The sequence below is a fragment of the Bos taurus genome, chromosome 18 (genome assembly GCF_002263795.3).
Source record: "Bos taurus isolate L1 Dominette 01449 registration number 42190680 breed Hereford chromosome 18, ARS-UCD2.0, whole genome shotgun sequence".
Taxonomy (NCBI): domain Eukaryota; kingdom Metazoa; phylum Chordata; class Mammalia; order Artiodactyla; family Bovidae; genus Bos; species Bos taurus.
In genome coordinates, this window is record NC_037345.1 from 38,519,096 (window position 1) to 38,535,661 (window position 16,566).

At 37.9% G+C, this 16,566-nt stretch overlaps 2 long non-coding RNA genes across 3 annotated transcripts in view; one reads left to right on the plus strand and one right to left on the minus strand.

The window, feature by feature from the left end:
- Nucleotides 1-4,929, minus strand: part of LOC101902904 (uncharacterized) — a 168,305-nt gene extending 163,376 nt beyond the window's left edge. Inside the window, exon 1 of the long non-coding RNA XR_001502343.3 lies at nucleotides 4,650-4,929. This is a non-coding gene — a long non-coding RNA (uncharacterized lncRNA). The remainder of the gene's footprint in view (nucleotides 1-4,649) is intronic.
- A 25-nt stretch (nucleotides 4,930-4,954) lies between these two features.
- The window catches only part of LOC101903067 (uncharacterized), a 212,181-nt gene continuing 200,569 nt past the window's right edge, over nucleotides 4,955-16,566 (plus strand). Inside the window, exon 1 of one of the 2 annotated variants that reach the window (XR_009491358.1) lies at nucleotides 4,955-5,083. This is a non-coding gene — a long non-coding RNA (uncharacterized lncRNA). The remainder of the gene's footprint in view (nucleotides 5,084-16,566) is intronic. The other variant, XR_009491357.1, reaches the window with a different exon arrangement.

Here is a 16,566-nt window from a genome sequence, read left to right on the forward strand (position 1 = left end):
CTGAATCATTAAGCGGGAGAAACATTTTAAAAACAGAGATTCTCTACCACTTCCCTAGGCCTACTAAATTAGAATCTACAGAGCCAGAGTTGAAAAAAGTTTACTGTTAAAAAGTTCCTATATAATACAGGGTGCTCGGTTTGGTTCTCTCTGATGACCCAGACAGGTGGGATGAGGCAGGGGAGGGAGGTTCACAAGGGAGTGAATATATGTACACCTATAAATACTTTGGCTACCTCATGAGAAGAGTTGACTCATTGGAAAAGACTCTGATGCTGGGAGGGACTGGGGGCAGGAGGAGAAGGGGACAACAGAGGATGAGATGGCTGGATGGCATCACCAACTTGATGGACATGAGTTTGAGTGAACTCCGCGAGTTGGTGATGGACAGGGAGGCCTGGTGTGCTGCAATTCATGGGGTCGCAAAGAGCTGGACATGACTGAGCAACTGACCTGACCTGATACCTGATTCATGTTGTATAGCAGAAACTAACGGAGCATGGTAAAGCAATTATCTTCTAATTAAAAAAAAAAAAGTTACCCAGGTGACCCTGATACTTTTAAACAACACTGCTGCCGCTGCTAAGTCACTTCGGTCGTGTCTGACTCTGTGCGACCCCAAAGGTGGCAGCCCACCAGGCTCCCCCGTCCCTGGGATTCTCCAGGCAAGAACACTGGAGTGGGTTGCCATTTCCTTCTCCAAGGCACGAAAGTGATGTGAAAGTCAAGATGCTCAGTTGTGTCCAACTCTCCCGACCCCATGGACTGTGGCCTACCAGGCTCCTCCGTCCATGGATTTTCCAGGCACGAGTACTGGAGTGGGGTGCCATTGCCTTCTCCCTAAACAACACTAGACTGGAGCATATAAAGATTAAAATATTCTTGAGTATTTCAGATTGTACTGGGGAAATGTGAACATACGCAAATAACATCTAAGACACTTGTTGTTGTTTAGTCACTAAGTCATGTTCAACTGCTTTGTAAACCCATGGCAATGTAGCCTGCCAGGCTCCTCTGCCCATGGGATTTTCCAGGCAAGAATCCTGGAGTCTTGTTTCTTCAGATACAACACATTGATTAATGCTATATTCGAAGTACCAAGTGCTATAAAAAAGAATAATCCTACCTGCATTAAATACCTTTAGTAATACGTCAACCTTGAAGAAATCTTTTCCTCCTTTAATTTCCCACAGTACTTTATAACTCTATGGTCTCACTTTTATCTTGCACTATAATTATTTTCTTATATGTGTCCTGTCGTCTCCACTTGTACTTAAGATCAGAGCCTTGACCTTATCAGAGCACATAATCTCATAAAGACTTTTTTCCAAGAGTTCTAATTCACTTATAGGATAAACCTGTACCACTCAAAATACTAAATTATGCATGGTTGTGCATCTTATGGTGGTGGTGGTGTCTAGTCGCTAAGTCGTGTCCGATTCTTTGCAACCCCATGGATTGTAGCCCAGCAGGCTTCTCTGTCCATGGGATTTCCCAGGCAAGAATACTGGAGTGGATGCCGTTTTCTTCTCCAGGGGATCTTCCCAATCCAAGGATTGAACATGCATTCGCAGACAGATTCTTTACCACTGAGCTACCTGGGAAGCCCACACATTTTATAAATTTAATCAAAAACTGGATGTCCTTGTAACAATTAGATATATGTGGACAAATTTATGGATTTAATCTCAGTGAGGCACTTAGTACAATTCCTTCAACAAAGGAGGTACTTAAAGTTATGTGTGAACCAATCGGGTCTGGGGAAAACGTCTTTTGGATATTGAAAAACATACTATGTCCAGTATCCACTTAAGAGGTTACAGATTCCAAATGAAATATGCTGGTGTTTTTGTAAACCAGCCCCCTGTGAGCCAAAACCAATCAGCCTGCTTGTTTTGTTGTTGCTGTTTATTTGTTTGGATGACCCAGGATTGTGTGGCATGCTGGTGTATGTGTGTGGGTTGTGTTTTCTGTTTTTTGACAAATTTCAATTTGAAAGTCTTTGGCAAATATTCTCTGATTTACCACAGGCTCTTCCATTCCCTGGGCTTCCGTTGTGGCTTAGCTGGGAAACAATCCACCTGCAATGCGGGAGACCTAGGTTCGATCCCTGGGTTGGGAAGATCTCCTGGGGAAGGGACGGGCTACCCATTCCAGTATTCTGGCCTGGAGAATTCGCCAAGAGTCGGTCACAAACTGAGCAACTTTCACTTCCATTCCCTATTATCTTAAACAAACTTGATGTACACAATTATGTTATCTACAGGTCTGAAGATGAGAGTGCTAATGGACAACTACTGCCAATCATTTCTGCTTTCTGAATGTTGATTATTGTATGGATTGAACTGTGTACCCCCAAATTCATATTCTGAAGTCCTAATCCCCAGTACCTCAGAATGCAACCATACTTGGAGATAAGGATTTTAAAGAGGTAATTAAATTAAAATGAGGTCTTTTGGATGGGCCCTAATCCAGTATGACTGATGTCTTTATAAGAAGAAATCTGGACACAGATGGGCATGAATTAAAGACCATGTGAACACAAAGGCATAACTACATGTCAAGGAGAGAAGCCTCAGAATGAAATCATTCCCGCTGATACCTTAGTATTGAACTTTCCAGCCTCCAGAATTGTGAGAAAATAAATTTCTGTTGTTTACACCCTCAGTCTGTGGTATTGTTATAGCAAACCTAGCAAACTAATGCAGCTGCCACTATATTTAATATTAATCTTAACAGTGGCATTTTTACATCAGAATTATGTTTACTGGGACTTCCCTGGTGGTCCAGTGATTAAGTCTCCGTGCCCCCAACACAGGGGGCCCAAGTTTAATCCACGGTTAGTGAACTATATCCTACCGGCTGCAACGAAGAGCCCACACCTGGCAATAATGATCCAACACTCGGCAATGAAGATCCCACATGCTGCAATTAAGACCCAACACAGCCAAAAAAAAGAGATTGAAAAGAATGATGTTTACCATGTTCAAGTCATCTGCCATGTACAGTGGTGAATACAATTCTAAGTAGCTTAGAATCCAACAGATAAGGCAAGTTATATGTAAGATACATTCATCAACATAAATGAGAAAAACACTACCAGGCCTAAATGTAAAGAAAAAAGCCAAATAAACAGTGTATTTTTAATTCTATAGGTGTTCTGAGACAGTTAACTATGAGTTACAGCTCAGAAAAACTCAGAATTTGGCCTGGGTATTCAAAGATAAGATTCAAAAAAGCAGGAATAAGAGAACATTTAAGTAAGAGGAATGGAGAGTACAAAGTCAGATGCTACCTCAGACAACACTGTTTTCCCAAGTTCATCTAACTTAGATTCAAGTCTCCTTTCTAAACTCTATAGTCACTATACACTTTTAAATTAAAGTTCTAAATCCTTATAAAATTTAGGCATTTCCCCCTGCAGATAAATAACAGTGTAACTGACTTTTTCAGTACAATACTGACATCCAAAGGATACTCTAGTTCATCTCTAATGCCTCTTGGGCTTCTGCTGAGAGTTGGTTTTATTTTTGAATGGTCTATGAGGGCAATAAGCAGCTCACAGAACATTCTCTTTTGAAATCTGGCCATTTTTTGATCTCTCGCCTATCTATCAAATCTCATCATTTGAGATGGCTCCACAATGCAGGTGGCCTATGTTTTCTTAAGTGCTTCTTCTTCTGAAGAATGTTACTCAGTTCGTTAATGTTTCATACCTAAGTATTCTAATATATTTAATTTTTTATTTAATGAAATTTCTAACCTCCAGGCGGAAGAAGTTATTCAGAACGTTTCATCCAAGCTGCTGGAAAAGTGCTCATTAGTAGGGAGTTTTGAAGTTGGAATTTTAAGAAAAGGGTTGGCAGGGACCTAAACATATAGATCTAAGCTTTCATAAATGTTTCCCTGTCTTAAGTGTAAAGGAAGAAATTCTTCTTGATAAGCAGATAAATTATGAACTTTTTCTTTTAGATTTTGGTGACAAGAATTTAACGACTTTTGTTAAAAGATGTGTTTCAAAGCTCCTAAGTTTTTTTTGTTTTGTTTTTAATACCTGTCTGTAAGAAGCCTTATTTTTCCTCCTTCATTTCAACAGTGCTTACTTTCTTCCATAAAGGAGAGACTGAAGTGAGACCATTATCGCCAAGAGATACACATTGAACTAAAGGAGCCATGCTTAGCATCTGGTTTCAATTATTTTAGATTCAAGTGATTCTGTATGAAAAGAGGCACCTCAGCCGAATTAGTTTGACTCTTGTAATGGTCTGGACTCAGAGAACGTGTCCATCTTATACCATCTAACTTGAGATTTACGGGAGATTAAGAACTTAAGTTAGAGAAGCTTCTAGATGGTTACATAAAATTTTAAAATTAAAGGTCTTTAATATACCCGGTTCAGATGAAATTTGCGGGTCCTAAAGAACCAGAATTTTAAATTTAATTGTATATAAAATTGCACCCAATATTTCAGACTACAAACTGCGTACAATACAGTAAAAATGCACACGGTAAAACTTTACTAAATGTTTAGAAATCCAAATTTTCACTTTTTTCTTTTTTTTTTAGTACCCGCTCCCTGGTGACAAAGTGGACTCAAGTTTCCGTTACCCTCTAAAAAACAAGGGAATGGTGTTATACTACACGCTTACCTTTGGCAAACAACTTGCACTTTATAACTGGACGGGAAAATCTTTTGGTGAGCGAGAAGGCTAAAGGAAACGAAGGCCAGTGGCATGACCGTGGCACAAGCCCGCGGTTACTCTTGAGGGGACCGCCTCAGCCCCAAGCCACAGTAACCACCTAACAAGATCGCTTTTCCCGCGGACTCTCGCCTTCCGGCGGTAAGTCACCGCAGCACCGGAAGCCGTCGTCAAGACAACGCTCTTCTGCCCACCCCGACCCTTCGTCCCGCCCACCGTCTTGTACGTCTGTGGCCAGCGGGGCTTCCATTGGTCCATTTGTCCTTCACTCTGGGAGAAGTTCGGAGCGCTAGGCTCTGGAACTCTGATTTGAATTTGTGGCGCGGACAGTTCATGAGGTGACAATGGTGCTGGGCGTCTTGCAGGAGCCAACAAACTCGGTGGTGAGAGACCCTGAGGGGAGAATGACGAAAAGGGCGGCCGAGGAGCAGGGGCGCTGCGTTAAACCGGTCGCCTCGAGATGGGGGACTTCAGTCGGGCTGGAACTTCCCTTCCTGAGGCAGGCTCACTGTTCCCCTCCTCACAGCCTCTAGATTCTTCCCTCACGACGTTTTCCTCTCATCTCAGAGACGACGCTCCCGCCCCGCTTCTGTCGCTCCAGGAGGGAGTCTCCCCTCCCTTTTCTTTTCACGAACGGGTGTCTCTCACCTTCCAACCCTCCTCAGTAGCAACCCTCCAACTCTGACGTGCTTACACCTCCCCCAAGCATACTTGACTCCCGGCTCATTCCTACCCTCCCGCCTCTTTCCTAGTTATAGTCTGCTCTCCATCACCCACATTGTCAGGAACATTCTACCTGTCCGTGATAGGGTGGGAAACTCCCGAGCGTCCTGGGGAGCGCCCCACATCTCACAAACTGAGTCCAGAACTTTCCTTATAAAGGAATAGGATGCTGCTGTCCACTTGCTCCCAACTGAGACTCAATAAAGGTCCCGTGGAAAGCGGCAAGTGCAAGCTCTGTATAAAACGCTACAGAAATGTAAGATCTTGACCCCGTTGCTGATTCTGAATGAGCGGATTCCTGTCGAAAACATGATTACTTTGTCCTTGGTCGGACCCTGTTGACACATTTCATTTTGGCATTGTGAGTACTGTCTGGATCTTAGAAGAAACCCAATAGACCTTTTGGAATAAAATGAAATTCTGAGGCTTGATCAGAAACATTAAAAAACGAAACAAACAAAATAACTCCCATTGAAAAGTCTTCTCTTCATTAACCTTCTGTGTCTATTATGATCTGACTCCCCTCACCACACCACACTATTGAATTTCAAGTTGAGATTCAGAACCACTTTAAGGAGTTCTATAGTATGAATGAACATTTTGTCTGACATCCCTGTCTATAACTATGAAAATCCTCTTTTCTTTCTAATTTGATAATTCAACTTGATTTTCTGTATGTCCAGTCTCTGGAACCGAGGTTTAACAGAATTTAACTTTCTTGGGGTTGGGGGATATGTGAGGGCATAGTCCCCTTTAAGAAGCAAGAAAAACCTTGAAGCTTTTGTGTACAGTATGACACATAATACGCAAATTTTTTGTATCAATTTCAGGGAGTTTTAAATCTGTACCGAAGAACTCCAGTTCAGTATTCTAGAAGTGTGTTTCTATTTCTTAAAAGTAGAAAGAAACAGCCAAAGCAGCTAAATGTTCTACTTCTTTTAAATGGCCGTCATTTAATTTCTGAATTGAGACTTGTTCTGAAGAAAGTGGGAAAGTGAGAAACCTAGAAGCAATTGTATTAGCACTTTCAAATGAGCACTGGGTTAAGAATTTTAGAGAAGTCACTGAAATGCTTTCTAGAATTGTAGAAAGGTCATTCACACTTGAGATTTTGTATCTTTTTACATTAATTAGGAAAATACTTGATCAACCTAAAGAGTTAAAGTAAGGTTTGTGCCTTAATGTTTTGGATGCCTTATATTAAAATGATTTTATTGTGAAATTCCAGTAGCTTGTCCTGATTGTAATTTACATCATCAAGTGTTTTTTTTTCCCCCACACTAAACTTAGTTTTGTGTATTATGTGTGAAAAATGATTTTAACTAAAAAATTTTTTGTTGTTTTGTTGCTTTTTGGAAAACATGCCCACGGGCCAAATCTGGTCCACTATCTGTTTATGTAAATGAAATTCTATCAGAACACAGGTACATCCACTTGTTTTCGTGTTGTCTACAAGGTCAGAATTGAGTAGTTGTGACAGAAACTATATGAGTTTCAAAGCCTAATATATTAACCATGTGGCCCTTGATAGAAAAAATTTACAAGCCCTGGAATAAGACATCCTTTCTTGACTGAATGGGTAATGTCACGTTCCCATACAGTTTGTATAAATTTATGTTTGCCTTTGTTTTTGAGCTCGTTTAGTCTATTTCATTTGCCTCTGGTGTTTTAATTACCTTATATCTGAAAGAAGACAATATTCTGTAGGTTAAACTGCTCCCCTTACTCCCACACCAAGCTGTTCTCTTATTTATTCTTGGCCCTTTGATTTTCTATATTAATTTTAATGAGAAATCTTCTTAGGTTTTGACAGGAATTGCTTTGATAGGAATTAGTCTGTATATTCTACATTAATTTGGGAAGAACTGTCATGTTTACCATATTCATTTTTTCCATCCATGAATATAGTATATCCTGATTGTTTTTATGTCTTTTAATGTGATCTTAATTTTTTTTTTCTTTTGAGTGTTCATAAGGAAGATTGGTCTTTGTTTTGCTTTATTGTGATTTTCTGATTTTAGCATTATGGCAATGTTGTCTGACTAAATGACTCAGATCTAAATGATCTGAGATGTGTTATATTCTTCTCTATTTTTTAAAAAATTTTGTACAGGATTGGTATTATTTTTTGTTAAAGATTTGATAGAAAACAGCATGCATCCATCCAAGTCTAGCAGTTTATTTGTGAGGAGGTTTTAATGGATTAAGAAAATGAGCATAAATTTTATTAATATTTGCCTACATCTTACCATTTCTGGCACTCTGTTTCTTCTTATGAAGTGTCAGTGTCTCAGTTGTTGTCCACCTCTTTGCGACCCCACCAGGCTCCTCTGTCCATGAAATTATCCAGGCAAGAATACTGGAGTGGGTAACCATTCCCTTCTTCAAGGGATCTTCCCCACCCAGAGATTGAACCCGAGTCTCCTGCATTGTGGGCAGATTCTTCACCATCTGAGGCACCAAAGAAGCCCATTTCTTCTTGTAGATCCAAATTTTCATTTCTTTTCTTCAGTCTGAAGTTTTCCTTTAACATTGCTTATGGGATGGCTTGTTGGAAATGGATTCTGTTTTTGTTTTGTTTTGTTTTTACTTGAAAATGCTTTTGGTTAACTTTCATTTTTGAAAGATTTATTTAGTTTTGGCTGCACTGGGTCTTCATTGCTGTGTGTAGGCTTTCTCTAGTTAAGGTGAGCAGAGGCTGCTCTTCATTGAGATAGATGTACTGGCTTCTCATTGCAGTAGCTTGTGTTGGCGCAGAGCATGGACTCTAGGACCTGCGGGCTCTGTAGCTGCAGCCGCAACCCACGGGCTCTAGAACACTGGCTTCGTAGTTGTGGCATATAGGCTGAGTTTCTCCCCAGCATGTGGAATCCTCCCAGATCAGGGATTGAACCCATGTCCCCTGCATTGGCAGGCAGATTCTTAACCACTAGACCACCAGGCAAGCCCAAAAGATTTATTTTTAACGTGGATATATAATTGTGTTTTGAGTACTAATTTAATATTCTATTGCCTTCTGCCTTGTGTTGTAAGATTATTTGGAGTCATTCTGATCTTTGTTCTCTTGGATGTAATTTTTTTTTCCCCACTCCCTGATTGCTTCTCTTTTAGAAGTCAGTTTTACTGAGGCTTAATTTACATATGGTAAAATTCACTTTTTAGGAATATAGTTCTATGAGTTTTGACAAATATAAACAGTTGTAAACTACTGCCATAATCAAGATATGGAATCAAGATATGGAATATTTCTGTAAGTCTGTAAAGTTACCTCATGATCCTTTATCATCATTTCTCAGGTCCCATACCTATCCCCTAGCAACTGCTGATCTGCTTTCTGCCACTGTAGGTTTGTACTTTGAGAACATCATGTTAATAGAATTCTGTAGTATGCGGCCTATATCTGACTTCTTTCAGTTGGCAAATGAATTTAAGATTTATTCATGTTGTTGCATGTATCAGTTTATTATGTTTTGTGTGTGAGTAGTACTCCATTGTACATATGTACCATAATCTGTTTATCTATTAGCCAGTTAATGGACATTCGGATTTTTCCAGGTTTTTGGCTGTTAGTGATAAAGCTGCCATAAACATTTCCCTACAGGTTTTTTGTGGTCATAGATTTTTACTTTTGCTGGATGACTACCTAGGAATTATATGATAAATGTTTAACATCCTAAAATACTACCAAACTTTTGCCCAAAGTTTTCATTTGTTTTCCAATGAGCAGCATATGACAGTTCTAGTTATTCTACATTCACATCAGCTCTTGGTCTTGTTAGTAGTTTAAAATCTAACCATTCCATTCAGTATGTCAGTTTATATTTCCCCTTTCACCAAAGACATTGCTACAAAATTTTAATACTATATGGTGAAATAATCTTTTGTTTTTAATTTGATCAAAGTATTTTTATATTGTTTCTACTTTATGGAACATATTGAAGCTTTCTTTGAGACACATGCATTTGGTTAATTTTTATGAAAGTTTCATATGTACTTAAAAAAGAAATTACTTCTTATAGAAGTTTAAAGATAAAGATATTGACATAGCTTGTTTAGTTTATATATTCCTCATCCTTTTATATTTTTTGAATACTTATATTGAGTTTGGTATGTTGATGTCTTCTTTTTGTTTTATTTTTTTGCATCTTTACTTCTCCTTGATTCTATTTTATCATGATACTCATTGTATTATTTGCCACATATATATTCCTATTCTATATTTATTTTGAATTGGCTTTTAGATCATAAAATGTTCCTTTTAGTATGCAGTGCTTTTGGTGTTAGTTCTACTGTATCTGATATCAGAATTGCAATACCTACTTTCTTATTGTTCTGTTTGCATAGAATACATTGGCTAGCCCTTGTATTTTTAATAATTGAATTACTTTATTTTAGATGAGCTTCTCTAATACATTTTAGAGTTGTTTGGCTTTGTGAGTTAATTCAACATTGTAGGTTTTTTCTAATAGGAAATCTGTGTATATTTATTGATATGACACAATTCTAACAAAATATTATATTAATCAGATCAGATCAGATCAGTCGCTCAGTCGTGTCCAACTCTTTGTGACCCACGAATCGCAGCACGCCAGGCCTCCCTGTCCATCACCAACTCCCGGAGTTCACTCAGACTCACGTCCATCGAGTCAGTGATGCCATCCAGCCATCTCATCCTCTGTCGTCCCCTTCTCCTCTTGCCCCCAATCCCTCCCAGCATCAGAGTCTTTTCCAATGAGTCAACTCTTCGCATGAGGTGGCCAAAGTACTGGAGTTTCAGCTTCAGTATCATTCCTTCCAAAGAAATCCCGGGGCTGATCTCCTTCAGAATGGACTGGTTGGATCTCCTTGCAGTCCAAGGGACTCTCATATATTAGGGGGCTTCCCAGGTGGTGCTAGTGGTAAAGAACCTGCCTACCAATTCAGGAAATGTAACAAAAGTAGGTTCAATCCCTGGTGGGGAAGATCCTCTGGAGGAGGGCATGGAAACCCACTCTAGCATTCTTGCATGGAGAATCCCATGGACAAAGGAGCCTGGCGCACTACAGTCTGCAGGGCCGCAGAGTCAGACACAACTGAAGTGACTGAGCACGTACGCACACATGTATATGTTACTACATTTCCTCGCTTTCATTTTGTATTATGTTCCTCCCTTTTTGTATTTTCCTTGGCATTTTGGAAGGTTTATATTTTTGTTCTAGTGGTTGTCTTTATATTGTTATTTATAATGCCCTTATTTTTGTCCCTCTTTTGCTTACTTAAGATTTCACTGTTCAATTTCATCAGTTTAAATAAAATAATTTGATTCCTACCTTCCTGTTATCTTTATTTGTAGGTTACTGCTCAGTAGTCTGATCCCAGGTTGATTTTTCTTTCTTTGCAAGTGATCCCAGATAATTTTTTCTATCTTTAAAGTCTAATTATGTGTTTTTAATAGATCTCAGAATTGTTTGTATCAGTTTTCCCAGGCCCTTCTTAGACCTTTATAATATTCATGTGTTTTCTTATTTTGGTTATTTTTTAATTAGTTTTAAATATTAGCTCTTTAATTTTATATATGTTGGGTCCTCTTTCTTTCTCTGGTATGTTATAACGTTTCCCTGATCCTTATTACAATCTTCCTTCATTTTGTTTTATTCCCTTGGTTATATTCAGTCTTTTGTTCAGTGCCCCTTGTATTTTCATTCAATCCCTTTCTCTCTTGAGTACTTTATAATTGATTTTTTATTTCTAAAATATTTTTTGTCTTCTCAGTTTCTTTCATGAGACCAGTTATCTTTTATTTCACATCTTCCTAAAGTGAAGATTTTTGCCCAATTCTGTTCTATTTCTGTTCTGAATTATTGAATGTTTGATTTAAGGTTTTTGAAAAATATGTGTAAATACTGGTTTAACAATATATGGTTCAATTTGAGACATTGTTATAGTTTTCTTTATGGTTTCTTTTTCCCTTTTTCTTTTTGGAGAGGAGTGTTCATCAGCTGAAGAGTTTTTGTTCTTATGTTCTATATTATTTCATAATAATTTTTACAGTTGTTGCCTACTGTTTTCTGATCCATTTTAAAAGTTTTATTTTTCTTGACCAGTGATACTAGTTTATATAGAAAGTTGTGAGAGAGTTTACAAGGTTTCTTAGTTCAAAAGGACCCTATTCTGTTACTATAATGAAGGGCAGTGTTTTAAATTTATGGTGCGTTTGTTTGGAAAGTGAAGTTTTCCTTTCTTTAATTTTGTGCTTCCTTTTATTTCTGAAGGATCATTTATTATTTCTCTCTTGTTTTCTTCTTTCTCCTTACCACTAAACATCCAAATAGTGTCACTTTTAAGTCACTCACTGTCCTCTCCCCTAGAAGCAGTGCTTCCCTAAGACATGTGTGCATGTGTGCTAAGTCACTTCAGTCATGTCCAACTCTTTGCGACCCCATGGTCTGTAACCCCCCAGTCTTCTCTGTCCATAGGATTCTCCAGGCAAGAATTATGAAGTGGATTACCATTTCCTCCTCCAGGGGATCTTCCCCACCCACCCAGGAATTGAACTCTTATCTCCTGCACTGCAGGCAGTCTCCTGCATTGCAGGTGGATTCTTTACCGACTGAGCCACCAGGGAAGCCCGAGTGCTGAAACTTCAAAATATTTTTCCCCTATATGTGATTACTACTAACAGTTCTGCTTAGCTTCTCTGCCTCCTGTCTGAGGATTGACAAATGACTTAATAAAGCCCATGCTGAAAGTTGAGCTTAGCTTTCTGAACTTCTCTTTTATACTTCTTGACTGCCTTTGGTAGCTCTTTAATACCTTCACATTGTTGTTTTCCATATTTTACCTACTTTCTCTAGCTATTTTTTAGTTGGGCAGGTTAGTCTCTTCTGAGATAATGTGTGAAAACCTCTTGACTGGGTTTTTAAATTTCAACTACTGTGTATTTAATCTGTATAAATGTCTTGTGAACATTTTATGTCATATGTTGTTTTTTTTCCTGTTCTATGAAGATGTTTTTTCACTTTAAAAATTATTATAAACATATTAAACTGGATTTTATATAATCTTTTTGTGATAATTCCAAGATATGAAATCCTTATAGGTTTGTTTTTACTGGTTCTCTTTCACAGTGCCTTGTTTATTTGTGTATTTAATAAGTTTGTTCCACCAGTTAACATTCGTGTTTGTTGCATTCTGGCTTCTTGGGGTATGAAGAGTTGCGTGCCATTTTATGTTTACTTATTTATTTGGACCCATTCAGGTAATGTGAATTTGGTGTGTACATTTACTTGAGTGCTAGATTGTGGTTGCAACTTGTTGCTCTTTTTTCCCCTGTTTTGCTCATTTCCAAGATAGCTTTCCTTATAGTCCCTTAAACCCAGACTCTTGGATCACCGTAACCGAGTTCTCAGCTTCTTGGATGGACAACCTCTTGTTAGACTCTTAGGTGATATTTTTATTTGTCTTCTCTCCTTCGTTCCAAACCAGATCTGTACATCTTAACTCTGTTTAAAATGGGCAAAAGCAGATTCAGCACACCACCGCCTTCTCTGAATTTCCACTTTCATTTAGATTTTTGTATTGGTACTTCTTCTTCTTTTTTCTTTTTAACTATTTTTATCAACTGGTATGATTTTAAAATGTTTTTGTTTATTACTTTGCATTTCAGTTGTTTTCAGTATAGTCCACGGGGTCACAAAGAGTTGGGCTTCCTTGGTGGCTCAGCTGGCAAAGAATCCGCTTGCAATTGAGGAGATCTGGGTTCGATCCCTGGGTTGGAAAGATCCCCTGGAGAAGGGGAAAGTTACCCACTCCAGAAATCTGGCCTAGAGAATTCCATGGACTGTATAGTCCATGGGGTCAAAAAGAGTTGGACACAACTGAGCGACTTTACAATGATGGAGTCAGTGCAGATACACTTGTTCTCTACATTGCCTGAAAATTTGATAAAATTTGGAAAGAAAGCTTTCTTATTTTCTTACCATTGTCTTTCCACTATACATCCACATACCCACACCCTCACCTACATATTCACACCTTTAAAAGGAGATAGATTCTTCTACTTTTTAAACTTTCTTTTAGGGAAAAGCTTTATGAGATTCATCTGATATTGTCTGTAAGGTTGAATTTTACTTTTTGGTGCAGGACTGTAATTATTACCAGTAACATTTTTTTAAGCTCTGTAAAGGCCTTGAATAGTTTTCAGAAGGTGGAGATTTAGGCTACAGTCAATATATTAATATCTGGGATATTTCTGTTATGCTAAGAATTTACTTACACTCAAGTCATATTAGCTTTAACAGTGAAAAACCCATAAAGGTTTAACATGAAAAGCAGGAATAATTTCCCTTTCTGTTTATGTTCTGTCCCTTAGCTCTTCATTTCCTGCATGGTTAGAAATTTAGTAAATTGAAAAAAGTTTTTTTGTGTGAGTTTGTATAATCATGTGATTAAGTTTTATAAGTAGTTTCAGAATTTATTTTCTCTCTTAAAGCCTGAATGTCCCAAAGACAAGGACTTGTTTTAAGATGATTTTTAAATAGGTTTCCTTTACGAAAAATTACCTAATCAACATTAGTTGATGAAGATAGATATTTTATGGTAAAATATTATGTAACTTTAATGTTCCTTTACTATTTGGCTTTATAAATAAATATGAAAAGTAATTATCTCATAACACTTTTTAAATTCACTTTCTTCTTTCCCCAGAAAGTAGCAAAGTAAATAAAACCATCATTCTTTTCTAATCTTCATGAATAATTTCTCACTGGCCCTTGGTGAGAGGCAGTTTTCAAGGCCATCTCATGGTATCTACAGAGATACAGTTTAGACCTTGCAGTTTATGCCTCTGTGAAAATGCTTCCAAATTACGGAAGTGAAGAGAGCTTACACTTAATCTTTGGATAATTTCAGTTGTGGATTTCACAATGAAGCAGCTAGGGGGGAAAAGGTTGCCTGTTAGAAGCGTAAAACCTACTGACTGTATCTTGGCCAGTGTTCCCTTTTTTCCAGTAAGCTGTCTGCTGTACAGAGGTGTATAACCCTAATGGCTTGTTGTATGCCATTAAAAGGTATTGTACACTCATAAAAGAATGACATTTTGATCAATGCTGTTAAAAGAATTACTGTCTTGACACAGAAAAGCTTTCCTGCTGCAAGTTTAAAAATATGCCTTTAAAAGCTTTTTATTGAATACCTTTGCATCCCTCAGAAATGTGCCATTTTGGCATGAGGTTACTCTGAAGTATTCCACATTGTAACTTAAATACAAAATCTCCTATTTACCTTTAAAAGTAGCAGAGATAAACAGGTATTTTCCTACAACTGGAGCTTGAACACATGATAGTATCTTAAACCAATGTATCAGATATAAAAATAGAATTTTTGTAAAGAGAAAGCTGAAAACTAAATGATTCCTTTTTATTTTGTAAGGTATTGATTTTTTTTTTCATGCTGTTTTGTTTAAACTTTGTGGTTTTAATTTCCCTTTGGATTTAGGAATCATGCCTTTCCACCCAGTTCAGAGATAGATCTTTTCTAATCACCAGGGAATTGGTTCTCTTAAATGGTGATATGTTGAATGTATTTTTCTACTGTTTCTTTTCCTTTTATTATATTTTTGATTAGGAATTTATGAAAACCATGTCATAATAAACATATGGTTTCTTCTATATGCAGTCTACTACAGATTTTCAAATGTACTGATGCTATAATTTTATCTTTATTTCATTGTTTGTAATACTTCTGCTCTTACCTAACTTCTGACTTTATGTCGTGTTTTCTGACTTGTGAACTGAGAAGTTTAAATTTTAATACTCTGAAAGCCACAGATTTTCTTAAATATGTCACTATAGAATTATTTACTTGATACTTATAATATCAGTCAGTCAGTTCAGTCACTCAGTCGCGTCCAACTCTTTGTGACCCCATGGACTGCAGCACTCCAGGCTTCCCTGTCCATCATCAATTCTTGGAGCTTACTCAAACTCATGTGCATCAAGTTGGTGATATCATCCAACCATCTCATCCTCTGCCATTCCCTTCTCCGGCCTTCAGTCTGTGCAGCATCAGGGTCTTTTCTAATGAGTCAGTTTTTCGGATCAGGTAGCCAAAGTATTGGAGCTTCAGCTTTAGCATCAGTCCTTCCAATGAATATTCAGGACTGATTTCCTTTAGGATGGACTGGTTGGATCTCCTTGCAGTCCAAGGGACTGCAGCACCACAGTTCAAAAGCATCAGTTCTTCGGCACTCAGCTTTCTTTATAGCCCAGCTCTCACATCCATACATGTCTACTGAAAAAAACCATAGCTTTGACTATATAGACCTTTGTTGACAAAGTAATGTCTCTGCTTTTTAATATGCTGTCTAGGTTGGTCATAGCTTTTCTTCCAAGGAGCAAGTGTCTTTTAATTTCATGGCTGCAGTCAGCATCTGCAGTGATTTGGGAGCCCAAAAAAATAAAGTCTGTCACTGTTTCCATTGTTTCCCCATCTATTTGCCATGAAGTGAATGTTGAGCTTTAAGCCAACTTTTTCACTCTCCTCTTTCACTTTCATCAAGAGGCTTTTTAGTTCCTCTTCACTTTCTGCCATAAGGGTGGTGTCCTCTGCATATCTGAGGTTATTGATATTTCTCCTGGCAATCTTGATTCCAGCTTGTGCTTCATCCAGCCTGGCATTTCACATGATGTACCCTGCATATAAGTTAAATGTAGGGTGACCATATACAGCCTTGACATACTCCTTTCCTGAGTTGGAACCAGTCTGTTGTTCCATGTCCAGTTCTAACTGTTGCTTCTTGACCTGCATACAGATTTCTCAGGAGGCAGTTCAGGTGTTCTGGTATTCCCATCTCTTTCAGAATTTTCCACAGTTTGTTGTGATCCACACAGTCAAAGGCTTTGGCATAGTCAGTAAAGCAGAAGTAGATGTTTTTCTGGAACTCTCTTGCTTAATGTACTTATAAAAATTGACATTTAATCCCAGTCTAATGAACTTTATATATGTAGGCATATTTTAAGATAGATGATATTGAATATTATAAAGCATGTTACCTTTGTCATCTATTTTACTTTTAAAAGCAGGTGTTTTGGTGGTGGTAGTTATTTTTATTATTCACTGCCCACTAAGTGCCTGGTGAGTTATATACAGTATTGATAAAATTAAA